This window comes from Crocodylus siamensis, chromosome 2 (assembly GCF_052110815.1).
Source record: "Crocodylus siamensis isolate JL-2025a chromosome 2, ASM5211081v1, whole genome shotgun sequence".
NCBI lineage: Eukaryota > Metazoa > Chordata > Crocodylia > Crocodylidae > Crocodylus > Crocodylus siamensis.
In genome coordinates, this window is record NC_143396.1 from 233556840 (window position 1) to 233583075 (window position 26236).

The 26236-nt window shown below is 47.3% G+C and overlaps 1 long non-coding RNA gene across 1 annotated transcript in view; it reads left to right on the plus strand.

Moving 5' to 3' along the window:
* The window catches only part of LOC149871897 (uncharacterized), a 53320-nt gene extending 32271 nt beyond the window's left edge, over window positions 1–21049 (plus strand). The window contains exons 2-3 of the long non-coding RNA XR_016440559.1: window positions 3134–3224; window positions 20853–21049. This is a non-coding gene — a long non-coding RNA (uncharacterized LOC149871897). The remainder of the gene's footprint in view (window positions 1–3133; window positions 3225–20852) is intronic.
* The last annotated feature ends 5187 nt before the right edge of the window (window positions 21050–26236 follow it).

Below are 26236 nucleotides of genomic sequence, written 5' to 3' on the forward strand. Positions count from 1 at the left end.
GCCTCAGTGGTACCAGACAGGGGGCATCCAGCTGCAGGGGAGGGGTGGGGGGATCTTCAGGGTGCAGCATGTCATCACCATTGCGCAGGTAGCAGCCCAGGCTACTGCTGTGCTGACCCTTCTCTTCAGGCTCGCCACCTAGAGCCTTGTGCCCCTCCTGCTTGCCCTTCTGCACAAACTCCCATGCTAACTTCTGTGCTAACTCCCATGCTAAGTCCTGTGCCAGGCCCAGAGAGTGCCTGTTTGCACGCTCTGTTCATGCGGCTCTGGTCATGCGGCTCCCTAGGGGTGAAGTTTGTAGGCTTGAAGTGAAGTTTGTAGGCTTGTCTGTGAAAGTTGTTTTGAAAATCCCTTTCAGGATTAAAACTGAGAGATTGGGTTTTTGTGTGAGAAATGTGCCCCATAGTTAATAAGATATTCTTGTCTCTGATAGAGTTTTGGTGTGTGTTCATTCTGGTACGCAGCTGCTGTTTGGTTTCTTGTACATATTTTCCATCAAGGCATTTGGTTCACTGGATGGATGGATGGAGGGGCACAAATCTCAATAGTATCTTTATCACCTTGACAACTGGGGCTGTAACAATGTTTGCCAGTCACTTTCTTGGCTGCACTTTGGCTCATGCTATAGGCAGCTGTTCAGGCACCAGTACATACATACATACAGAGTGAATGTCAACATCTCACTCAGCCCAGGATGATTTAAGTCTAAATGGTGCCCAAATAATCCAAGAGGTTACCCTCTTTTGACAGATGGCAGCATGAGGTATGAGAGCCAGCTGAATTAGTCACGCACATCCAGATCCTGCTTGCCTTCTCCCTGGAATCACATCATGTAGCTGTAGCAATGATTTAGGTCCCCTGAACCCATTTCATGAAGTTGTCCAGGTTCTATGCCAGAAGCAGGTGGCTGTCCAGAAGCAATAACCTGTAGACCAGGGAGCCCGCTGCTTCTTGACTTTTGCTGTACCAAGGTCCCCTCTGGGCTCAAGGTTAACCCTCCTTTGCCATCAGATCCTGGCAACACCAATTCTAGAAGTGATAACAGCATGGATGACTGGTGCCTCCTGATCCTGGGGGAGCATCAGTGGCTGATTGTCGACTGGGGAGGGGGGTCCCTCACTGGCCCTCCCACTCCCCAGCCAGCAGCAGCCAGTCTCAGGGGAGGCACGTTTCTCCCCTATACCCTGCCTATGCATCACCTATGGACAACTGTAATCACTCATTTTCATCTCAAGAAAATCTGGTCATAAGTGGCCACATTTGTGCAATTCTTCATCCTTCTGTGTAAGGCATCATTTCATGCTGTGCTTTCATTTACCCAGCCCGAACATGACAGACCACTTTCAGATTCCCACCTCCCTAAGAGAAGCCCTGTGCACAGCTACTGGCGCTCATGGTAGAAAGGAGGCATGCAAGGGGCATATGCACTTTTTTTCCCTTTAATCTTGCACAGAGCAGAGCAGAAAAAGGTGCTCAAGACTCATTCTTCTGCTTGGGCTGAGCCTCTTCCAGCTCACCTTCCTAACACAATTGCATCTACCAAATCCTCCCAATAATCACTGCACCACCATTTCATACAGCTGAAACCTAATGCAGTTAGAGTCCAGGCGTATAATTCCCCAGAGGTTATTTCCAGCTCCAAAAGGGTAGTGACAGTTGTTTTGGTTTGTACTTTAACTCTGGGCTTCCTGGTTTTCAGAACACAGGTTTACTGCACTCAACATTCTCAAAAGGCCTGAGATAATTGCAGGCAATCTCACCTCTGCATTAAGAAGGTTAGTGATAATGTGTCATTGAGTTCACCATTTGTTCAGTGATTTCAGCTGTCTTGTACCCAGAGACAGCTACTAAACCTCTGAACAATGACCAAGGGACCTATGGAACTTGTTGCAATGAAAATGTTTCTTAAGGAATCTAATAGCAGTGAGTTAAGTTAAAAATATCAACTAGAAAAGATAAATCTCTAGACAACTGGTACCTAAAATGGATTTTTGAAGATGTACATTTCATTCAAGATCACTTATCCATATCCACTCCCCAAACCTTAGTGGTTTTGATAAAATAGAGGCCTGCAGAATTTGTTCAGATAAATCCAAACCCACCTTGCCAATTCAGCCCATATAATGCAAATGCAGTGACTTGCTTTCTAATCTCTTGTCCTTCCTCAAGAGGTTACGTTCTGACCTCTTGTTGTTCTTCAAGTGACCAGATTAGGGTGTGCAGAAAGCAGCAAAACACTTCTCCCCTTTTCCCTTCCTCATGTGTTCTCTCTTATAACATTTAACTCCATGATCTTGAGCTCTAGAAGCTATGGAATATCTGGGATTTGATACTCTCCTTTCTTTTGTTGTCCCCACATTCCAATTAGTCACCTGCCCTTGCATAGCCCCCCTCCATAGATACCCAGCTATGCAGGAACTCTACCTCTTGTCACTTCTTTGATAACAACATCCTCCTCATCCACAGAGAAAGCAGGCACCCCTCACCATGCATACTACAACTCCTGCAGGACAGCAGCCCACCATTCCAGAACAGAGCTCTTCTGTAATACCTATATCCAGGTATTTTCCTCATGCACACAAGACCTAGAACACCTCCAAGGAAAGCCCAGGTGTGACAGAAGCGGGTAGTGGCAGTTCTGTCCATAGTAGTATACCCTTCCCACTAAGCCAGTGCTGAGTCTGTGATTCAGCATGGTTTTAAAATGCTGCCGTAAGAAGACTAGTATTTTGATTGGGGGGCGGGAGGGAAGGGAGGAGAGAAGAAATATACAATCACATAGAACTCTCCATGAGAGTGAGGAGCAGTATCAGATTCCAATGTGGTCATTACAGACAACTCATCTAACCACTTGCCCTGAAGTTTCAATTAGACTTCATCTTCTCACAAACATTTTTGCAGAGTTTCTATGGCCATTAACAGCTATTCTGTTCAGCCCCAAAGGTAATTGCATATCAAGGTATGTGTAACCTCAATGCCTTTGAACACTTGCAGTCCATCCTTCACCCTGCCAGTTGTTGCTGTCTAAAATACCTCTCAGCATGCCCTTACCATATATAAACAAGGTTCTTTGGGTAAATCTGATATCTTTCATTAGACCAACTAATATAGTTGAAAAAATTCTTCTTTGCAGGCTTTGCAGGTACAAACACCCTTTGTCAGGCTGAGGAAGCATATGCAGTTGGTCTGTGCTCTTCCTGCATGGAACAGAAAAGAAGCCAGAGGTCAGTATGCATGCGAGAAAGCCAGTAAGTGAAAATGTAAATTGAGTCAGTCAATGGGTGAAAGACATGTATTGGCGTGAGGAGGTAAGGCAAATGTAGACCTGGTAATAAGAATATAGCTGGTAAATAGTAGAGAGGTTACCTGGTGTCAGATGTTAGGCAGGTTATAATGTGTCATAAATCCAATGTCTATATTTAGTCCATGATTTTTTGTATTCAGGAGGTTGATGAAGTGAAGTCTGTGAAAAGTGTTTTGTAAATTCCCTTTGAGGATTAGAGCTGAGAGATTGGAGAAAGAGTGGTTGTGTTGCGAGAAGCGTGCACTCAAGTAATTGGATAATTTTGTCTTTGATAGCTTTTCGGTATGCATTCATTCTGGTACACAGTTGTTGTTTGGTTTCTCCTACTAATTTTCCATCAGGACATTTGGTGCACTGAATGAGATATATTACTATGAGAGTGCCTGGGAGTGGGAGAGAGACCCAGCCCCGATAAGCCCCAGAAGCAGCGAAACGGGAGCCGTGGCGGCAATAAATTGCCGGAGGCTGAGGAGTGCGGGGTGCACTGCAGGCGGTGCAGGTGTGGCGGGGTCAGCTCAGCACGCGAGCCGCCAAGTGGGTGTGGCTACAGGTGTGAGTCCCCCGCAGGGCTCCAGGGCGGGAGCCTCACTTACCCCTCCCAGGTGTGTGGCGGCGCCGGCGGGCACAAAAGCCACACCGGAACAGAGAGGAGGGGGACTGGAAGAGCTGGGACGGAAGCAGATCCCCGGCAGAAGCCCAGAGCGACGGAGGCATGCCGACACGCACCCTGCGCGCACATTCTGGGGAAAGGGTAAGGTCTTGCAGGGGCGAGGCACCAGGGGTGACAAGCCCCGAAGTTATTCGAGGCAATTGTAAAGGCTGGAGGCACCTCACCCCAGCTGGAGGCTGCTCGGCCGGTAGCCTGGAGAAGTGGGCTACAGGCCTCGGCCACAGTGCGCTGGGGGCAGGAGGCGAAGCCACCCCAGACAGGGGAAAAGACTCTAAGGGGGCAGACAGCCCACCCCAATAAGACGGACAAGGGGACTCCTGAAAGAGGAGAGCTGGACTTGAGGGAAGCCGGCAAACACAAGGACCCAGAGCCAGGGGCCCCTGTGGTGGAACTGACTGTTTGGCTTGCGGTTGCTAACTCTGTATTTTGTATTAGAGGCATTGCCCCTCCCCACTCACCAGAGGGGAGACTTGGAGGGCAACCCGGACTTGTACATGGAGGCCAAGGCGAGGGTGTAGGGGAGGAAGGAGCCCTCAAGGATCTCGGACTTGGAATGACTGGAGGTCTCATTTTCGGACATGCACACGTCATAGAAAGACACTGAACCAGGGAACCATCAAAGTCGTGGCAGGCGGATTTGATGCATACATCTCCGGAGTGAGTGCGCCCCAACTAGGAATTATTGGACGGACGTGCACCGACTATGGAACGTTTTAACTCATTGACCGGCGCGTTGACAATTACATTTCTAGAGGTGCGGGTATAAGATCCGGGAATGCTGATGGCTCTGTTGTGGGGTGTAGTTATTGTGGGGGTAGTGGAGATATGTTGGCAGGTTTTATATTTCTTGTCATGGCATGGTCTGGATCATTCAGTGTGTTTTGGGCCATAGGGATTTTGTTTCTGGAGATGAGGTTGGCGAAGTTCGGTGCTTGTTTAAAGGCTATGATGGGTGGTTCTGGGAAGGGTTAAAATTATTTGAGGATTTTCCATATAGGTTCTAGGGAATGACAACATCTCATAACTAGTGGTGTGTGATTCATGCATGGGTGACTGGTGCCTCCTAGTACTGGGGGGGGCACCAGCAGCCAATCGCCAACTGGGGGGGGGTCCCCTGGCAGCCGATCACTAGCACCGGCAGAAGAGCCAGTGGCAAAAATGAAAGTGCCAGCAGCAAACCCAGAAGTGCCATTGGCGCTTCTCTCAGAGAGGGCACGGACAATCTCATGGGGCGCACGTGCACCCATGTGCACCCCCTACGCATTGCCAATGGATTCATGGGGGTTTTCTTTCTGTACTGCAGCAGTTCTTCACATGATATCTGAGTGGCTCTTTCAAAAGTGTGATCTTTCTCTTGGGGAGTGTCCTTGTTGCGTGAAAGCCCTTTTGAGATTTGTGAGGTGAAGATCACAGGTGTACTCCTCAGTGCAACTTTGGTGGGATTGGCTGTATATTATGGCTTTCTTGGTGTGTTTGGGGTGATTGCTGGTTCTGTGCAGATACGTATGTTGATCTGTGGGTTTCTTGTATATATGATAGTCTGTATTTTAACATTCTGGATAGTGATCATAAGTGTCTAAAAAGGAAATGGTGGTGGTGGAGTGTTCAAGAGAGAATCTGATGGATGGGGTGTTGATTGTTGAATTTCTGATGGAAAGCAATCAGACATTCCAGGTTTTCAGTCCAAATGATGAAAATGACATTGGTATATCTTAAGTACAGCAAGGATTTGATGGTGCAGTCCTTGTCTTTCACCAAACAAAGAAAACAAAAAACCTTATTATCCTGAACTCTGGGATTAGACTCCTGGGGCTTCAGCCTTCCTGGCATAGGCTTGTTCTCCTCATAGTCCAGAGATCTCCTACCTCTAGTACTTCTCCTTCACCCCTCCCCCTAGTTCTGTTTGCTGGGATTCTTAATTCCCAGTGAGCCAGCCTTCCCACAGCTGCAGCCCTTCAGCTATGATAGCTGCCTTCTCTTAAGAAGACAGGCCACCCTGTTACAGCATGGTTTGTAAGATGCTTTGGGATCTGAATGAATGCAATGCTTTTTGTACTGTAAATTATTGGATAGTGTTGCAATCCTTTCCACTTCCCCAAAGAACATCCTTCTTTTCAATAGTGTCCAGACTGCTGAAGGATATCTTCCCTTAGCACTCAGACGACTCCTGTAAGGTCGCCAGGTACAGTGACCCTCTTTAGCTTGAAGATGTTTTCCTTCTCCTTCGCAAAATAGGCTTTGCAGAGTGTTGGTAGCAGAACATGCAGAGAACTATGAAAAGGCATTCAGTATTCAGTGCCTACTGCTGGCTGAACAGAAAAGAAAAATATGGTGCTGAAGTCTGAATCCTTCAGGGCAACAAGTGTTTTCAGTGGGACACCAAGGATAGGGACTGACATTACACATAAACTGGTTTAAGTGATCAGAAACTGGTTTAAACCTGTAACAGAACAGACATTCAGTGCTCATAAACCAGTTTGAAAATGGCTGAAACTGGTTTGAGAAACCTGGTTGAAGGCAGTATCAGACTAAACTGATTTGAGTCAAACCAGTTTATGCAATGTCCCAGACCCCTTCCTGGTTTAAATTAAACCAGAGTCCCCGAGCATCTCAGCATGCTTTCTGGGCTGGCGTCTATGCTTCAACCTAGCAGGACTGGCCCTGCCTCTCTGCTCCTTGGCTGGAGCTCCGGCAGAGACTTGCAGGCACAGCAGGGTTTGCCTGGCTTCCTTCTGCCCCCCACCCCCCTGCCTCCCCCCAACCACTCAGTGCTCAAGCAGGGATCCCTCCCTCCTCTCTCCTACAGCACAAACCGTAGTCAGCATGTGGTAATGCTGAGAGGTGTCTATGCAAGGCAGACAGGACAAAGGCAGACAGAACAGTGTCCGCTTAGGGCTTTTTTAAGCTAATCAGCAGGTAGCTGGTAATATTCCTCCATTCCATCCTTGGAAAAAGGTTGTTTATGAAGAGCTTTAACTAATGAAAGAGGCATTTGTTTTGCTGATGGGCTGATAAATGTTGTGTAACTCCCTTCTGTGTAAGTAAATGCTGTGCATATCCCTGCTGGCTGGGTGGTGGGGGGGAGGGGGCCCCTCCCTATTCACAGCATCCTGCTAGGGCCTGGCCACACCCCACTGAGGTCAGCAGTGTTGAAGGGAAGGGAGGGGTGCTCTAGCACCACCCCTGGCTTCTAGCCTGAGCCACTGCAGGCATGTGCCAGCACTTCCTCAGTCCAGAAGGGATGTCTTAACAGTTACAAACTGGTTCAGCCTAGCCAGGTTTGACTAATGTGCAAAGATTGAATCAATTCAGGCTTAGGCTTTTTGAAGATCTGTCCCTATCAAGCTTAAAAACTCAAGGCTAGAGTTTTCTCTCTTTTATAAAAAGAATGAGCCAATCTGATAGGTATTATGGAAAGCAAAGCCTTGTTACAAGAATGATTAGGCTTCTGTGACTGAAGTGTTACTCTTTAATTAGAGTTTCAGGTCTTTTCTAGGTCCCTGATTACCTGACAGACCAATTAGGCAATGCCTCTCTTTAGTTACAACCCTGTAGTGAAAAGGACCACGAGAATTACAATTTATAAACTGAGGGCTGTGAATATCACACCCTTCACAACTCCTAGATTCCTTTTATTATTCATACAACAGTGTCCTTGCTGTCCTTTTTCATTCTCTTTCTCAATTTGACCACAATGCCAAAGTGAGGATGTCTTTATTAATTTTTGTTGATATAGTTTCCCTTACTATGACCTTAAAGGCCATTGTTTGACATTTTCAGTGAATGAGTATATTTTAGTATAATAAACACTTGTCTGAGTCATGAAGCTGCTCTGTGTATGTGTGCATGTACTTGGCCCCAAATCCTAGCAACAGCCCAAAGAGAAAGATATAGCAATTCACCTCTTGGGAGCAGTTATGCTGGTTGCAGCAGATGGCTGGAGCTCATCAGGAGGTTGGTTTTTTTTAAATACCCTCATCTGAACCAAACCAGACAGGAAGGATGTTTGACCTTGAGCATGACAGCAGTCCCATCTACATCAAAGTATAATTACTCCCTCCACTCTAATGACCGTGGCTTTTTGAAATTTCAAGTTTTATCTTTAAAATGTTGTTCTACTTGTCAGCTCTACTCTTGCAAGGGAGAGAGGATTAGAGGCTGCTGAATTTGGGAGTCATTATAAAGTAAGGAAGTGATGATCAGGAGTCAAAGCAGGGATAATTCCTGTCTATAGCTCACGAGAAGGAGTATTTTAGAGCTAGAATAGGAGGGAGGAATATTCTTGCAAGTTAGAACAAGGGGGAGCTATCTTCAAAATCTTACTGAAGCCAAAGGGAATTGTGACCATTTTGTTCAGCTGTACGTTTAGTACAACTACAATGATAAATTGCACCATTATATATTTGATTTTTGGATGGTATCTTCCTACTGGGTTTTAATACAGGCTGACCACCTGAGGTGAAGCTGTGTGACTGGCAAGTGAAATAAGGCAGAAGGCAGGATAGAAGCTAAATAAGGTCTGCTATCAGAAAGGATCAAGTGCAGTAGTTAGGAAGGTAGGTTAATTGGAAGATCTGGAAAGACCACTCACTTAAGTTCAAGGGCTGAGGTTCCCTGAAGCACAGAAAAAAATATGGGATATTGAGTCAGCCTTTTTTGGGGAAGACACAAATACATTAATAGAGCCTGGGGGAGGAAACGCTGTTAAAAATACATGTTTTGTATTTTAAAAGCAAAGAGCTTGGAATAAATATATGCTCCCAGATGCAGAAAGCAATATACAATGAGGAGCTATTTGACCCAAGTTGATGATATGATGCCTGGAGTGAAAGCCTGACCCTAGCACCTTGCATCACAAATCTCCCATTGACTATTTGAAAGCTAGTGTTATAAATGAAGATTGATGTGACAACAGATTTGTAGGAATCTGGACAGATCATAGAGCCATCCCACTGGCAGGGTGAAGTGACACATTCCACAGTAAAGCAAATAAGGGCTTGTGTATACAGGGAAGCTGGTCTGCAGTAAGCAGGGGAGTGAATTTACCATTGCTAGTAATATAACTATTACTATTACTATAACTATTTGCTCTGCACTGACTCCCCTGTGTGGACACTCCTAGTGCACCTGAAGAGCATCTGCGTGTGAGGTAGCTTATTTCTCTTTTCCCTGCACTTACATCCTGGAGTGATCACCCAGGGGATCAAGCAGTGCTCTACATGCACGGTCCAGACAGAGTAGGACTATTAGCTGTGAGCACAGGGAGAGAAGTTGACACAAAAACACAAAGGTTCTCTCTAGAAAGCCATCACCACAAGAGTACAGAAATCCCAAACAATTGCATGTACTACAGTAGCTCCCAAAGACCCTAGCCAGAATGTGATTCCCAGCATGTATATATATAATAAATAGAAAAAAGAGAGTTAGCCCACTCATTCTCCTTATTAGAGGAAATCCCATTCTGAAGAGACTTTGAAATCAGCCTGGATTGGGGTACACTATGGAGCCTCTGTCAGGAGTAGCCTCTAGTCTACAAAGCATAAACCAACAGAAGGGATTTTTCTGCTGGCATAGTTTGCACCACCTCCTTGACCAATATAATGTGGGCCCTCTTCTGTCACCCAGGTGAGGATTTTGCTGGCTAGGTGGCATTATCTTGTTACATACTTAGGTGACATGGCTATTCCAGCAAAATTTTGTAGTGTGGACCTGCACTCTGACTGATACAGCTTTTCCCAATCACCACCCTTTAGTTCTGTTTAGGTACAAAGCAGGAGTGATAGAAGTTATATTTAAAAACTCCCCCTAGTTTAGAGGAAGTTGGTAACTGGGCCACGGTCCCTCAGTTAGACAGACAGGATGTGCAGAGGTTGTATACCACTCCACAATAAAGCTAGGGACAGACATTACACATAAACTGGTTTAAATGACCAGAAACTGGTTTATGCCTGTAACATAATAGATGTTCATTGCACATAAACCAGTTTGAAAATGGCTGAAACCAGTTTGAAATAAACCTGATTAAATATAGTATCAGCCTTAACTGATATGGGTCAAACCTGTTTATGCAATGTCTGTCCCAGACCCTTTCCTAGTTTGAGTTAAACCAAAGTCCCCCAGCATGCTCTCTAGGCTGGGGTCTCTGCTCCACAGCAGAGCTGGCACCTCCCTTCTGCTGCCTGGCTGGAGCTCTGGCAGAGACTGCAGGCATCTGCCTGGCTTCCCCCTGCTCCCCCACCCACGTCCCCTCACCACTCTCTGCTAAGCAGGGATTCCCACTCCACTCTGCCTTACACAGACACCTCTCAGCATTAGCTGCCATACCACGTGATGGCCATGGTCCACACTGTGGCAGACAGGACAAAGGCAGACAAGACTGTGTCCTTTTTGGAGCTGATCAACAGGTATCTTGGTAACGTCCCTCCTTGGAATGTACCCTTCCTTGGAAAAAGTTATTTAAGAAGCACTTGAACTAATGGGAGGGGCTTTGTTTTCTGATGGGGTGTTAAATGCTGATAACAAAGCTGATAAATGCTCTGTTATCACGGGCAGGGCAGTGGGGGGGCTTCCTAATCAGAGCACTCTGCAGGGGCGTGGCCACACCCCCCTCGGCTCAGCACCATGAAAGGGAAGGGAGGGCTGCTCTAGCACCCCCCAGCTTCTAGCCTGAGTCACTGCAGGCATGTGCCTGCATTTCTGGGATGTCTTTCATAGATTTCATAGATTTCATAGATTTCATAGACATCAGGGCTGGAAGGGACCTCGGGAGATCATCGAGTCTTAATGGCTACAAACTGCTTTAGCCTAGCCAGGTTAGACTAGCTTGCAAAGACTGAATGAATTCAGGCTCAGAATTTTTGAATGTCTGTCCCTAGCCTTAAGGTTTGTTCTTCTCATTCATAGAATCATAGAATCATAGAAGTAGGGTCGGAAGGGACCTTGTAGATCTTCAAGCCCGACCCCCCACCTGGGCAGGAGAAAAGACTGGACTCAAATGAGTCCAGCCAGGTAGTCATCAAGCCTCTTCTTAAAGATCCCCAGGGTAGGAGCCACCACCACTTCCCTAGGAAGTTGGTTCCAGTTCCTAGCCACCCTAACTGTGAAGTAGTTCTTGCGGATGTCTAATCTAAACCTACTCTCTAATAATTTGTGTCCATTGTTCCTTGTCATGTCAGGGGGCGCTAGGGGAAACAGCGTCTCCCCTAAACCCTTCTGGTCCCCCCTAGTGAGTTTATAGACAGTCACCAGGTCCCCCCTCAGCCTTCTCTTGTGAAGGCTGAACAGGTTTAGGTCCCGCAGTCTTTCAATGTAGGGTCTGCCCTGTAGTCCCCGGATCATGCGGGTGGCCCTCCTCTGGGCTCTTTCTATGTTGTCCACATCCCTCCTGAAGTGGGGCGCACAGAACTGGATGCAGTACTCCAGCTGTGGCCTGACCAGCGTCGCATAGAGGGGGAGGATCACCCCCCTGGCTCTACTTGAGATGCACCTGTGGATGCACGACAAGGTGAGGTCGGCCTTCCTGACTGCGTCCCCACACTGCCAGCCCATGTTCATCTTGGAGTCAATAATGACTCCAAGATCCCTTTCTGCCTCCGTGCTCTCAAGAAGGGAGTTTCCCATTCTATAAGTGTGCTGCTGGTTTCTACTGCCTAAGTGCAGCACCCTGCACTTGTCAGTATTGAAACACATCCTATTTATGTCAGCCCACTCCTGTAACCTATCCAGATCTTGCTGCAATCTTTCCCTCCCTACTAGTGTGCTCACCTCACCCAAAATTTTGGTATCATCAGCAAATTTACACAGGTTGCATTTCACCCTGTTGTCCAAATAGCTGATGAAGAAATTGAACAGCGCAGGCCCAAGGACCGAGCCCTGGGGGACTCCACAGCCCACTTCCCCCCAGGTTGAATATGACCCATCCACCACCACCCTCTGAGTATGACCCTTGAGCCACAATGCCACAGTCGCCTAGCTTTTTAATGAGGATGGGGTGGGAGACAGTGTCAAAGGCCTTGCTGAAGTCTAGAAAGACTACGTCCATGGTGATACCTGCATCCATTGCCTTTGTGACCTGATCCTAAAAGGCAATCAGGTTGGTCTGAAATGACCTGCCCCTAATGAAACCATGCTGGTTGCCCTTGAGCATCATCCCTGAAGCTGGCCCATCACAGATGTGCTCCTTGAGGATCTTCTCAAAGAGTTTCCCAAGGATAGAGGTAAGACTGACGGGCCTATAGGTGCCTGGGTCCTCTCTCTTCCCTTTTTTGAAGATGGGGATCACGTTAGATATCTTCCAGTCATCTGGCACCTGGCCCTGCAATAACCCCAGCTAGCTCCCTCAACACCCTGGGGTGGAGAGCATCTGGACCCGCTGACTTGAACACGTCCAGCCCCTCCAGAAGCTCTCTAACCCGGTCCTCCCCAACCTGAGGTCTAGAGGCGTTCCACTCGAGTCCGTCTGGCATCACAGTGGGGAAGTCCTGGTCCCTGCACAAGAAAATGAAGGTGAAGAATTGGTTACAGAGTTCCGCTTTCTCCTCTGGCGCAACCACCAGATTGCCCAGCGTACTTTGCAGGGGCCCCACATTACCTGGTGCCTTCTTCATCCTCCCTATATTTTTTAAAAAGGACTTTTTATTATCCTTGATCTTGGACGCTAGTCCTAGCTCTATGTCCGCCTTAGCTTTCCTGACAGCCCCCCTACAGGCCTGAGCAGAGGAGTTATACTCCTCTTCGGAGATAGCACCCCCCTTCCACTGGGTGTACGCCACCTTTCTGGTAAGTAGGCATTCCCGGACGCCCTTGGTAAGCCAGGGGGGCTTTCGGGCACTCTTGCCCCCCTTGCTTCTTGTTGGGATGGACTCCCCTTGGGCCCTGAGTATCGTTTCCTTAAGGAACGACCACTTGTCCTGGACACTGAGTTCCCCTGTCCTCAAGGACCCCAACGCCTCACCCACTAGTCTCCTCAACTTGTTGAAGTTGGCCGTCCTGAAGTCTAGGGCTACCGTCTTGCTGCAGGCCCTTGACACCCTGCGCTGGCTGGTGAATTTCATCAAGCGATGATTGCTATTGCCCAGGTGGTCAAGAACCTGGAGGCCCCTTTCCAGGTCATTGCCTGTGGCCAGGACCAGGTCCAACACAGCATTTTCTCTGGTGGGACCATGCACCTCCTGGATTAAGTGGAGGTCCTGTATCTCAGCTCGGAACCTCCTGGAACGGTCTGTCCTGGCTGACTGTTCCTCCCAGCAGATGTCTGGGTAATTAAAATCACCCATGACAACTATATCCCTTGCCTTAAGTGCCACTGCAAGCTGGCCCGAAAATTCCCGGTCCAGCTCCTCCCCTTGGTTGGGGGTCTGTAGTAGACCCCCACCATCAAATCGCTCTCCCCACAGTCCCCTTGAATCTTAACCCAGAGCACTTCAGCCTGTCCTTCCTCTGACCCCATTCTGCTGACAGAGGATGTGTAGTGCTCCTTGACATAGAGTGCCACACCCCCACCTTTCCTTCCTTCTCTATCCTGCCTGTAAAGCCTATAGCCCCTAATGCTAACTGCCCAGTCATGGGATGAATCCCACCACATTTCTGTTAGCCCTATGACATTTGGGTTTGAACTAGCTATTCTGAGGGCGAGTTCCTCCTGTTTATTCCCCATACTGTGAGCATTGGTATATAGGCATTTAAGGCCTTGCAAGACTGTGTGTGCCACCCCTCATTTAGGGAGATTGTCTGGACCCCCATTTCTTACCTTAACACTCCTTGCCTTTGTCACCTGTCTTGCTCGGATGGCGTCTCTTCGTCTTACTGTGGCCCCCTCCCCCGGAAAAGCTAGTTTAAAGCTTACCGTACAAGATCAGCCAACCTGGAAGAGAAGACACGCTTGCCTTTAGGAGAGAGATGAAGCCCATCCCACCCCAGCAAGTCCCCCGCCCAAATGCATGGGTCATTATCAAAGCCTGCCTGGCAGCACCAGCTGCATAAGCGCCAGTTGACCACGCCAATACAGGCCTTGTGTCGCCGTCCCCGCCTACTCACCGGAAGAAGAGAAGAAAATACCACCTGTGCCCCCGTTTCCTTCAGCTTGTCTCCCAGAGCCTTGAAATCCTTCATAATGCGATCAGGGTTGCCCCTGGCTGCGTCATTCGTACCCACATGGACGACAACCATGGGGTACTGGTCTGCAGGTGAGATGTAGGCCGGGATCCTTTCTGTGATGTCCCTGACCCGAGCCCCAGGCATGAAGCAGACCTGTTGTGTCCAGGGGTCGGGCCGGCATGTATTTACTGAAGTTGCTGATCAATACACAGTACACAAAGGAGTGTGAGTATAGATGCCTAGTAAGAGGGGAGGGTGTGCACAGTCTCTTACTCTACATATCTTGGAACCTGGCTGGTGATAAAGTCAATTTCAAACAAAGTTGTATTTATCCCCCCCATTTTTCTTTAAAGAGATATTGGGGTAAATTAACAACATGGCTGAATGTTTCCATTCAAATAAGAAGAATGAACTTCTTTCTGCTTCTAACTGCTTCTTCCCAAGAGCAGTGCTGGATCTGGTCACAGTTCCTGAAGTCACTTAAAAAAGTGGAAGATTAAATTGTGCACTTGGCAATGAAATAGAGGGAGGGAATGGGCACAGAAGGAGAGACAATGGGTGGAGGTGAAGAGCCAGCATGTGGTGCCATTTTTCCCTTCAGTTAATCAAGGCTCTTGGCTTTGTTTGTTAAATATCTGACTGAATAACTCAAGCCTCATTTTTCCCCAAAACTCCATTCCTTTGCTCTTAAGACTGTGTATTTTTATTTTAGTCCTTTAATTTTTAATTTGCAAATGAAATTATAAGTAGCTACACAGTACAACCCATTCCTCAATGGCCTCTCAACGTACTTGAGGGACGTCTACAATATGTTGTATCCTACGGATTATTCAGTGCTTGCAGCTTAATTATTGCAGCTATTGCTATGGTTCAGGTAAAATCTCATTGAAATTACTGGCTGTAACAGCCACACTTGCCTTCCCTCTGAGTCAGGGAACAGTTAAGATCTCCTCTAATTAGTAGCAACCAAAACAACAGACTGCCCAAACAATGCTACTGCCCAAATGCCACTGCATGCCACTGCTGCTGTGTGGCAAGGTTGAGCATATGCACTACCATGCTTGCCACATGCTTTTTGGGGCTAATATAGCAAATACAGGTGGTAGGGTATTGCTTGGTGGAGCTGCATGTGTATCTGTGTATTTGAAAGAACAGAAGAAAATGGTAGAGAAATGGGGGTGGCAAAACCAAGGGCGGCAAAACCAAGGGCTCAATCTGAACAAGTGCAGGGAGTAAGGCCCTGATAAAAGCTGAGAGGTATATCTTGAGGTAAGTTGTGACTGGGAAGGAGCTTGGAACTGGGGGCAAGGATAGACTCAGTTTTGACCTTCAGCATGACCACAATATCATCTACATCAAAATACAATTACTCCCCACACTCCAATGACCATGCCTTTTGCTGTTTGAGTCCTTATTTGCTGTTTGCTCCTGCTGTGCTTAGAGAAGCACAACTTTGTTCATTCTTTTAAACCAAATTCTTATGAAAGATAGACCTGACTCCATTACCAACTTCCCCTATCCTAAAAGAAATGATCCACAACTTTCCAAATGAGGCTAGTAATTCAGGTCAAGAAAGGACAACTTTATGAACAGATTTCCCTAAGAACACAGGGAATTGAGAAAATCTTTTGCATTGCCATATGATGTTGTCTATGTTCAGCATCTGTTGTCTTCTGCTGTGACCTAAAATAAATTATTTTTATCCCATCCTCAATTAAAATACTGAGCATAAGAACACCAGAGAATTTTTAGAACTAGCCAGACAGGACATTGTGCATTCTGTCTATCCATATGCTCAGGAATCTCACTTTCTTGATAACTGCAAGTCCCAATGGGGTTAGGTCCAGCATTAGTTAAGTTCAAGACTCAAATATTGAGTAGATATTTATTTATTACTGGTATTCTTTAGCATCTAAGAGTCATGGATTTGGACTGGAGAGTTAGGCTTCAGCCTTATTGGAGTTGTTAATAAAGAGCAAGTACATTTAATCCTTTGTGTATCTCTACCCCAAGAACCTCTGAGTTCAAAGCACCTTTTCTGCTATTCCATAGAATCATAGATAATTAGGGTTGGAAGAGACTTCAGAAGGCCATCTAGTCTGATCCCCTGTTCAAAGCAGGACCATCCCCAACTAGATCATTCCAGCCAGGGCTTTGTCAAACCAGGCCTTAAAAATCTCCAAGGATGGAGATTCCACCATGTCTCTAAGTAACCCATTCCAGTGCTTCACCACCCTCCTACTGAGAGAGTTTTTCCTAATATCCAACCTAAACTTCCCTTGCTGCAACTTGAGATCATTGCTCCTTGTTCTGTCGTCTGAGAACAGTCTAGCTCTATCCTCTTTGTAATCACCCTTCAGGTAGTTAAAGGCTGCTACCAAATCCCTTCTCAGTCTTCCCTTCTGAAGACTAAATAAACCCAGTTCCCTCAGCCTCTCCTCAGAAGTCATGTGTCCCCTAACCATTTTCATTGCCTTCTGCTGGCCTCTCTCCAACTTGTCCACATCCTTTCTGTAGTGGGGCCCCAAAACTGGACACAGGACTCCAGATGTGGCCTCACCAGTACGGAATAGAGGGAAATAATTACTTCCCTTGCTCCTAGAATAGGCAATGCTCCTATTAATGCAGCACAGTACGCTGTTAGCCTTCTTGGCAACAAGGGCACACTGTCAACTCATATTCATCTTAGTGTCCACTGTAACCCCCAGGTCCTTTTCTGCAGAGTTGCTGCTTAGCCAGTTGGTCCCAAGCCTGTAGCAGAACATGGGATTCTTCCGTTCTAAGTACAGGACTTTATACTTGTCCTTGTTGAACCTCATGAGATTTCTATTGGCCCAACCCTCTAATTTGTCTAGGTCACTTTGAATCCTAGCCCTACCCTCCACTGTTTCTACTACTCCCCCCAGCTTGGTGTCATCTGTGAACTTGCTCAGGATGCACCACATCCCATCTTCCAGATGATTAATGAAGATACAGAACAAAACCAGCCCCAGGACTAACCCCTGCGGCACTCCACTTGTTACTAGCTGCCAACTAGACATCAACCCATTGATCACAACCAGTTGAGCCCAATGATCCAGCCAGTTTTCTATCCATCTTACAGTTCAACCCATACTTCCTTAGCTTGCTTGCAAGAATGCTGTGGGAGACCATATCAAAAGCATTACTAAAGTCAAGGTATATCACATCCACTACTTTCCCTGCATCCACAGAGCCAGTCATCTGATCATAGAAGGCAGTCAGATTGGTCAGGCATGCTTACTATTACTATTCATAATCACCACCTTCTCCTCCATGTGCATAAAAATGGTTTCCTTGAGGACCTGCTGCATGATTTTTCCGGGGACTGACGTGAGGCTGACTGGCCTGTAGTTCCCTAGATCCTTCTCCTTTCTTAAAGATGGGCACAATATTTGCCCTTTTCCAATTATCTAGGACCTTCTCAAAGCACCACAGGTTTTCAAAAATAATGGCCAGTGGCTCTGCAATTACATCAGCCAACTCCCTCAGCCCTATGGACTTTTACATTTCCAACTTTTCTAAAGAGTCCCTAACCTTTCACCACTGAGGGCTGCTTACCTTCTCCCTAAACTGTGCTGCCTGGTGTAGTAAGCAGTCTGGGAGCTGACCTTGCCTGTGAAGACAGAGATAAAAAAGGCATTAAGTACATCAACCCCCATCACTATTTAACCTGATAGACACCAGCACTCAGTCTGGCAGAGCTTATTCCTCCCTAAAGCTAAGGCTTGCCTACATAAAGGGGCTGCTGCCAGCACAGCAGAGTACCCAAGTGGAGACATGGCACACAGTAGCAGAAGGGGTTTTCTATCAGCTTAGTTACACCGCATCTCCAAACAACAGACATTGCTCACTGACATACCTGTGCCACCAAAAATATGCAGTAGAATCTAGATCCTAATCACTTATAGACCAGACCTTAGCGCTGATGACCCTCTCCAGTAGGCTTAATCATAGAATCATAGAAAATTAGGGTTGAAAGGGACCTTAGGAGGTATCTAGTCTGAACCCCTGCACAAAACAGAATGCAACTATATCACCACAGCAAGGCTTTTTCTGGCCAGGTCTTAAAAACCTCCACAGTCTCCCTGGGTAACCTGTTCCAGTTCATTACTGCCCTGGTGGTAGGAAAGTTTTTCCTAATGGCTAATCTAAACTTCCTTTGCTGCAACTTGTACTGCCATCTGCCACTGAGAACAGTCTAGATCCATCCTTTGTAACCACCTTTCAGGTAGTTGAAGACTGTTATTAAATCTGCTCAGGTTTCTTTTCTCCAGACTGAATAAGCCCAGTTCCTCCAGCCTCTCCTCACAAGTTCTTAATATGTCTTTTAAAGAGATCTGCTTTCCTAATGAGGTCCAGCAGTCTGCCCCTCTCTCCAAGTTTGACAGCTCCCCTTGGGATGACACAGAAAAGGACAAGGTTTTTCTCTCATAATAAAATTCAGTGCCCCTTCTTCTTTTTGCTGGGTAAGATGCATACACCCCATCAGGCAGTATCTTATCATCCAGCTTCAGATGCCAAACTTAGAAACCTACACCTTTGTATTTCCAACTGCAATTAAAATCAATAGAACCTAAAGCATTCCAGCCAATTTAAACTTCTGACTATTTAAACACCCAAATTCATGACTGCTGTATTTCTTCTCAGTCCCTTCCTCTACAAGTAAAGAAGAGCTAAGAGGTTACTATGTCTCTTCAGTTTTTTAAAATGACAAAGCAAGCCTGTGTTGGTTTGGCTCCTGTATGCAAATAAACTGTCCAACAAACTGTAGCAAATATTGTCACTGCAGAAGAGAGTTAGCTCTTGCAAACTAAGTCATAAAAAATCTATACTGCTGGGTTCTTAAGCTGTGCAAATCAAATAAGTGAAGGTTTAAGCTTTCATGTTAAAAACCTGTACTTTTACAGTTCCTTTGTTCAGAGTTCTCAAGTGACTTTTCAAACAGCTAATATCCATGGCACAACTTTTGGTTCTTAAGACTAAAAAACTACAAAGCTTAGAAATAGACAAAATGAAAAGCAAAGCAAAGTGAAACCGTTTCCAGTTTATTGTTTCTCTCTACTGTATAAAGCCGATGTCAAATTTAAAAAAAAAATCTGTTTCTGTTTCTTAAACAGAAAAGGAGGCTCTAACTTCCTTCTTCTGTTGGAGTATGCTGTCAAGTTCTTTGTACTGCCAGAGTTAGAGGATTTAAAGCTGAGCTACTCTGTAACTATAATCCATTTACAATCCTGCTAAAAGCTTTAGTGTAAATATGATCTAATTATATAACTAACTATGACGCCCTAGCAGCTGGGATATGGGCACGGGACATCTGCAGTTGGTGCACCAGTGCCGCATGAATGGCAAGGCCTTCAGGCTCAGTGGGGTACGTAACCAGCTACAATCACCAGTCTAGTGGGTCCCCCAGGACCATGTCCTTTATGTGGGAGCTGACCCACATTTTGGCACTCTGGGAGGCCATGTCTGCACCCCACCCTGACACCTCTGGTAACTCATCACTGGAGGAGGGGATCTCAGGCCTCCAGCACCCCGCTCTACACTCCTCCCCAGATGCTGCATGCACTGGCAGTCCGGGGAGCCCTGGCCAATGGCTGCCTCAACCTCAGCCCCACCCCACAACCACCCGTAAGGAGTGGCTAGCTACACCACTGCTTGCTGCTAGCAGCACCAACTCCTCCCCAGGCAGGAGGACCCTGGCTGGGCACCAGCCCAGCTGCAGACACCAGGCAGAGTTGGATGTCACTTGCCATGGGGAGACCCACACTGAGCTGCCAGCCTTGCAGGCCCTGGACCTGTGGGAAGCCCTGGACCCATGGTAAGTCCCCACCTCCTGCTCCTGCCTCCTGCCCCCTGCCCTGCACCCTTTGCTCTGCCTGGCCTCGCTCCCCTTCCCCTAGATTCTCCCCCACAGCACACAGGTCAGAACTTTATTGAGCGGGCCATGTCTCCTTGGCTGAGGAAGCACAAGCCTCTCACGTGCCAAGGAATGCATCAATCCCAGCAGTGATCAGTGACCTTCTTGGTGGTTGGGAGCAGGGATGTGTAGTGCTATGACAGGTAACCCACCAGACGGTGGCAGATGTTGCAAGGCAGGCCGGGGCAGGCCAGGCTTGTCCCTGCACTGTCATAACTTAGGGTCCTGATCGCAGTGCAGGTGTGCCCAGGGCACCAGCAGGATCACCATCAGCACAGCACAGCATAGTGGCTGGGGCAGTCCTTCACCTGCACAAGCAGCCCATTGGGCATGGCCTGCAACACGCACAGCAGGGGTATGCTCGGGGCACAGAGGACGGTTCTGGGCTGCCTCCCTGGAGAGGTCTTCTGTGGGGAGGGGAAGGGCGTAACCGGCCCCTCACCCCCATTGTCCAGGAGCCCCACATGCCCCAAGAACAGGTGCCAGGGGCTGGGTGGCAGCGGAACACAGTGGTGGGCCTGCAGGGGCAGACGATGGGGAAGTTTGGCAGGGGCAGGGGCAGGGGCTGGGGCTACAGCAGCAGGTGTTGCCAGCACCCTGGTCTGACCCACCCTGGGAAAGGAACGGGTGAAGCAGGCAACCTGTGGCCAACCCCAGGAGAGCAAGTGGGGAATCAGGGCTCAGGTGGCACAGACCTACCCAGCCAGCTTACCATGGTCCTTGGGTGCCTGCACACTGCTGCCTTCCAGTCTGAGGCTATGCAGCACAGGGCCCCTAGAGCAGAGCATCTTGTCTCTCAAATGTTGCAAACTCTCACAAAAACCTTCTGTCTCTTGACTCTGCAGGGCCAACATCTGGATGTGGGGGAAGGCTGCAGGGTCTGCTGATGCAGGGTCACCACCACCCTGCCGCTACAGCCGCCCAGAAGCACCAGCAACACCACCACTGTGTCCTTGACTGGGCCCACCTGCTCTGGCAGCTGGTAGTGGCCATGGAGGGCTGGGTGGCAAACCAGTGGGCATGGCAGATGAACAAATGACTGTTTCTTGCTGAGAGAAAGTGACTGCTTGTTGCTGAGATTCTGCTGTGCAACAAATGAACCATTTGATCTACCCAGCTCTATTGTAAAGCCTTGCTGCAGTCCTTGTTGAGCTTCTCCTTTGAAATGGATCTCTCATTCTTTAAGCCTAGGCCTGAGCTCTCATGTTGATTAAACCAACTGAATCTGAGCAGCATCTAGATGCTGTTTCCAAGCCTGTGCAGACTTCCCTAAGTCTCCCCAACTGCATGCCCTCTTTATAACTCCACCAACACAAGAAGTCCAGTCTATAGTTGAATGTTTTGGGGACTTCATGATAACCAATTAAACACAGACTTTTTGGAGGCACCTTTAAAACTTTTACACTTTACTCTCAGCAAAATAACAGGAGGTGCACAGAACTAATAAAAACCTTTACACAAGATCAAGCCTTGGTTATATTTTGCCCCTCCTGAGAGCCTTTTGGGTCTGAGTTAGTGTTCTTCAGGGAGCCCAAAATCTTTCTGCAGTCCTTCTCCTACAGTTCAGCCCTCTCTTCAGGTTTTCCTCTTCTACAGTCTCTTTTTAATAGCAGATTCATACCTTATATTTTTCTGTCCTTCCCCTGAGGCTTTTCTATACTCCAGTCCCCTACAGACTGCCTCCTCTAACTCTCTGTTCTTCACACTGGGAAAGTCTCATCATCAGGTCAAGGGTCTCTGATTGGTAGTCCCCATTTTCCTCTCAGGGTAAAATTATTCAACTCTTGGTGGTCTTTAATAGTTTTCCCATTCAAGGAGAGACAGTGAGGCCTCACAAATCAGATGATGCAATTTGACATGACAGTTTACAATAAAAGACACCTTTAAAGTTATAATTGTATAGGGGCTTAATTAAATCAAACTGGATTCATAAGTTCACATAAACAGCTTTCCAAAACTGTCAGAGGTCTATTTATCTAAATACTCAGAAAGAAAAGTCTCTTCATGTAGCAGCTAAGAAAAGTCACTTCCATAACTTGACTCTACATGCAGGATAAGAGGTTTGCATTTGGGAAATATATCTGCAGATATTCTTGGTATGAAAATACAGCTTTATTTACTTTTTTTATTCATCACCAGTCAGACAGGTAATGTGAGCATATAGTACAGAAATTATATATATAGTTCCTAGGTGGATAAAAGAAACAGCCAACAAAAGACTATATTAGAATCTGAATCGTGACACTGGAAGACTTTAGTGGTAATATTGCCAAAACATCCCAGCTTCCAAATTTCAAACAACTTAGCAGTCAATGACCTCCCTGCATAAAAGGTGTCAAGAACAATCATCGCACCTATGAAAGTTATTATACAGCATCTACCCAGGTGGCAATGACCTCAGAGAAAGAAGTAGAGACAGGCCTAAACCACCACCTAAATACTTCTGAAAGTTGAGGCTGGCCCCCAGGTGTAAATTAACTGTTCCTGGGTTTAAGTCACAATTGGTTCTCAAGTTGACAAGAAACTGCTTTCCTGTTCCAAATTATATGAGAACTGATCCTATAAGATTCCCATTACTTAAAGTCCCCTTAGAGCCCCACCCTGTTGTCTCATCTGTCATGCCTTGATGCTAAAGTGGGGAGGCTGCCCTTATAAGCCAGTGAGCTCAGGGTGGTCGAAATAGTACCCTACCAGTCAGTTTCTCTGTCTCCAGAGTATTGACTCGGAGGGGCTCCCCCTGGGCTCAACATGGTGGTTGGCCCTTTGAGCCTTAAATCTTTGTCTGAGCCTTGGCCCTCTGGCACAATCAATCTTTCAGGAGTTTGTGACCATTACTCCTGGTTTTCCCCTCGGGTGCCCTGGTGAACCTTCTGTCGAGCCCTTGATGTACTCCCTGAGTGTAGCACTAAGCTGCTACCAGGTCCCCTCTTAGCCTTATTTTTCTCAGGCTGAAGAGTCCCATATCACTCAGCCTTTCCTTGTATGGATTGCCTTGTAAAGCTCTGATCATAAGGGTGGCTCTTCTTTGGACTCTCTCAAGCTTGTCCACATCCGTGTTAAAGCGTGGTTCCCAGAACTGGACTCAGTACTCCAGCTGCGGTCTCACCAGTGGTAAGTAGAGTGGAAGAATCACCTCCTTGGTTTTGCTGGAGATGTATTGATTGATGCATTCCAGACTATAATTTGCCCTATTGGCTACAGTATTGCACTGCTGACTCATATTCATACTGTGTTCTATTATTACCTCCAGGTCCCTTTCATTCATGGTGCTAGTCAGTTTGGTGCTGCCAAGCCTGTAGGTGTGTTAGGGGATGCTCATCCCAAGGTGGAGCACTTTACATTTCTTGATGTTGAGCTTCATCAGATTCTGATACACCCAACTTGTTAGCTTGTCTAGGTCTGCCTGTATCTGTAGCCTATCTTCAAGTGTGACCACGTTCCCCCATAACTTGGTGATATCTGTGAACTTGGCCAGTGAGCTCTTCACCCCCCGTGTCCAAATCATTAATAAAGATGTTGAAAAGTACTGCACCAAACACCAACCCCTGTGGGACACCGCTGCCCACTTCTCACCAGGATGACACAGATCCATTCACTACAACTCTCAGGGTCCTATCCTGCAGCCAGTTTCTCACCCACCTGACTGTCTTGGAGTTAAGCCCATAATTTTCAAATTTTCTCGGGAGGACATTGTGGAATACTAAATCAAAGGCCTTTTGGAAGTCAAGGTATACAATGTCAACCTGCTCTCTTGTGTCCAGGTGGTGAGTTACCTGGTCATAGAAGGAGATGAGGTTGGTAAGGCAAGGCTTGCCCGTGATGAAGCCATGCTGGCTGTCATTCAGAATCTTACATTCTGCAAGCCTACTGCAGATAGACTCCTTGATGAACTTTTCTAGGATTTTCCCTGGGATGGAAGTTAGGCTGATTGGCCTATCGTTAGCTGGGTCCTCCTTCCTGCCATTCTTATGGATGGGCACAACATTGGGCCTCTTCCAGTCCTCAGGGACTTCTCCAGAATGCTAGAAGTTGTGGAATAGTTTTGCCAGGGGTTACGTAATAACTTCAGCCAGCTCCTTCAGCACTCTTTGTTGAAGATCGTCCGGTCCTGCTGGCTAGTATACACCTAATTTTTTAAATTGGTCATATACCAATTCTCTGGAAATAATAGGAAGGTGATTATTTCTACCATGCTCATCCTTTACTTAACCTGGAGTGGTTTTCCCCTTGGTTCGGTGAAAGACCGAGGCAAAGTAGTCATTCAGTTCACCTTTCTCCTGGGTACCGGTAACCAGCTCTCCTGAGTTCTTGAGCAATGGCTCCACACTCCCATTTGTTTTCCTTCTGTTCCCTAGTACCTAAAGAAGGACTTCTTGTTGTTCTTGATTCCCGTTGCTAATCTAAGTTTGGTTGCCACTTTAGCCTGTCTTATCTGTTCCCATCATAGAATAGTCCTCCTTGGGGCCCGGCTGAGCTTCCATTATTTATAAGCCTCTTTCTTCTTTCTTAAGAGGACCGTGATTTCCCTGTTTAGCCAAGAGGGCTTCCCAGCCATTCTGTTACCTTTTCTCCACATGGGAATGGACTTCCTTTGTGCTTCAAGGATCATGTCCTTAAGGAACAACTACTCTTTGTGCACACCTTTTGCCTTCAGTCCCTGGTCCCGCAGCACTTGCCCTACTAGTGACCTAAGCTTGTTGAAATTTGCATTTTTGAAGTCCAAGGCTTCAATCCTGCTATCCAATTTGTCTACCTTATGTTGGACTGTGAACATGATGGTTTTCTGGTTGCTGTAGCCCAGACTTCCCTCTATATTTAAGCTGGTCACCAGCTAATCTCCTTTGGCCAGGACCAAATCTAGCAGTGTCACCTCTGGTTGGCCCATGTACCTCTTGAGTCAGGAAGAGCTCCTTGACACAGGACAGGAAGGATTGCAACCGATTCAGCTTGGCCGAGTGTTCCTCCCAGGGGATGTTTGGATAATTAAAATCACCCATGACGACCATGTCACGTGCACATGCGGCCTCAGTCAATTCTCAGGTGAACTCCAGATCAAGTTCCTCCCCCTGGTTTGGTAGTCTGTATAAACCTATAATTAAGCCTCTTTCACTGTGCCCCCCTCCCTCCACCCTCCCTAAACAACTTGACCCAGAGGGTTTCGAGCTGTCCATTTTTGGAGCCGATGTCGAGCTCCAAGGAGGTGTACTGCTCTTTCACATAGAGAGCAATGCCTCCACCTTTTGTCCCCCCCTGGTCCTTTCTATGCAGGGTGTAGCCCTCTATAGTTACACTCCAGTCGTGTGAGGAGTCCCACCAGGTCTCTGTAATCCCTACTAGATCATAATGCACACTGGAGATTAGGAGGGTTAGCTCCTTCTGCTTGTTTCCCATGTTCCTGGTGTTAGCACATAGGCACCTGAGCCTCCTACTGAGGTCCTCATCTTCCTGTGCCACTGATGGAGAACCATTCCCTCAGCTCCCACAAAAGTGGCTCTTCCAGTGCCCTGTCCAGAAAATTGGCCATCCTGGCTGCGAACAGAGACTTACCTTTCCTCGTGAGGTGGATGCCGTCCCTTCCCAGGAGTCCTTTCTCCTTGAAGTGCACGCTGTGGTCAAGGAATCCAAAGCCTTCCTAGATCTGGGCCTGTGCCTACAGTCTATTTTGTTACATGCTCAGAGCCTGATGTAGTGTGGTCCTCCAGCAAGAATACCAGCACACCCCATGGGGCTGTCTGCGGTCTACAAGCTTCTCCTCGGAGCTGCTTGCAGTCCCCCAGTATTTAAACACAAACACAAGCCTAGGCCAAAACTGCTTCTGGACTGAAATCCTTCTGCGCAGCCGGCAGCTGTGTCACACCACAGTAACAAATAAGCATATGAGCAAAACAACTCTGTTTCAATATCTAGTGCTGCTGGGCTGCCTTGCAACTCAACCCTCCCAGGGTTTGGAGCCAAAGCCTGCTCCCCCTGCTGAGGTCTGGAGTTCTTCTGCTTTGGCAAGTCAGAGCCAGCCTCCCTCTTTGGCCATGTTCTTGGCCTTATGAAGCCTGTAGCCAGCTTTCTAGGTCATCTGATCCACCACTTCTACCAAAGACCAGGCAATCAATTATGGTGTCATACTTGTGTCAAGCAGTTATTTTTTAAGGGCTCTCTGCCTCCATTAGTCCCTCCAGGGACCTGGAGTCAGCTAGTTGCTCCCTGGCTCTTTTTGCTTTTCTATAATGTGTAG